We start from the raw sequence: 1595 nt of genomic DNA, 5'->3' as shown, positions 1-1595 counted from the left end.
GACACAAATAGGTTGAAAGTTAAAGGGTGGGAAAAGATATTCCATGCAAACAGAAACCAAAAGAGAGCTGAAGAGGCTAATAATATCAGACAAGATAGATTTTAAGACAAAAATTGTTATGACAGACAAAAATGGACATAATGTAAATATAAAAGTATCAATCCATCAAGAAAATATAATAATTATAAACACATACGCATCTACCAACAGAGTCCCAAAATACATGAAACAAAAACTGACAGAATTGAAAGGAAAAATAGATAGTTGTACAATAATAATAGATGAGGATGTCAATACTCCTCTCTCTCTCTCTTCTCTCTCTTCTTTTCTTTTTTTTTCTTTCTTTCTTTTTTGTTTTTTAATAGCAACAGAATCTCACTTTGTTGTTCAGGCTAAAGTGCAGTAGTACAATCACAGCTCAATGTAACCTCAAATTCCTGGACTCTGGTGATCCTCCTGCCTCAGCCTCCCAAGTAGCTAGTACTATAGGTACACACCACAATGCCTGGCTAATACTTTTATTAATTTTTTTTTTCTGTAGAGTTAGGGGTCTCACTATTTTGCCCAGGCTTCTATTCTCAATAATGAATAGAACAACCAGGCATAAAATCAATGATAAAATAGAAGATTTAAACAATACCATAAATGGACTAGACTCAACAGATGCATGTAGAACACTCCACCCAACAACAGCAGAATATACATGCTTCCATATGTGAGTGGAGCATTCTTCAGGATAGACCAATGTTAGGCCAAAAACAAGTCTCAGTAAATTTTGAAAGATTTAAATCATACAAGCACCTTCTCTGGTCACAATAGAATAAAATTATAAATCAATAACAAGAAAATTTACAAACAACATCCTCTTAACCAATCAGTCAAAGAAGAAATGACAAGGCAAATTAGAAAATACTTTGAAACAAATGTGAATTAAAACACAACATAACAAAATTTATGGGGTGTAGCAAAAGCAGTGTTCAGAGGGAAATTTATAGCTATAAATGCCCACATTAAAAAAGAAGATCTTAAATCAATAACCTAATATCCCATCTTAAACACAGTAACAAGCATTGGTGAGGATACAGAAGAATTGGAAGCTTCATACATTGCTGGAGGGAATGTAAAATGGTATAGCCACCGCAGAAACAGTCCAACAATTCTTAAAAAGTTAAACATAGAGTTTCCATATGACCCAGCAATTCCACTCCTAAGAGATATACCAAGAGGCTTAAAAATATATGTTCCCACACTAACTTGTACACTAATGTTTATAGCAGCATTTTTCATAATAACCAAAAACAGAAACAATCCAAACACTCATAAACTAAGGAGTGGATAAATAAAATGTTATATATTCATATAATGAATTCAGTCATAAAAAGGGATGAAGTGGCTGGGTGTGATGGCTCACCCCTAAAATCTTAGCACTTTGGGTGGATCACTTGAGGCGAGGAGTTCGAGACCAGATTGAGCAACACAGTGAGAATCCCATCTCCATGAAAAAAAAAAAATAGAAAAAAAATTAGCTGAGTGAGGTGGCACATACCTATAGTCCCAGCTACTTGGGAGGCTGAGGCAGGAGTATGGCTTGAACC

The sequence above is a fragment of the Propithecus coquereli genome, unplaced genomic scaffold, assembly GCF_000956105.1.
Source record: "Propithecus coquereli isolate 6110/MARCELLA unplaced genomic scaffold, Pcoq_1.0 Scaffold403, whole genome shotgun sequence".
NCBI lineage: Eukaryota > Metazoa > Chordata > Mammalia > Primates > Indriidae > Propithecus > Propithecus coquereli.
This window is presented reverse-complemented; position numbering follows the sequence as displayed.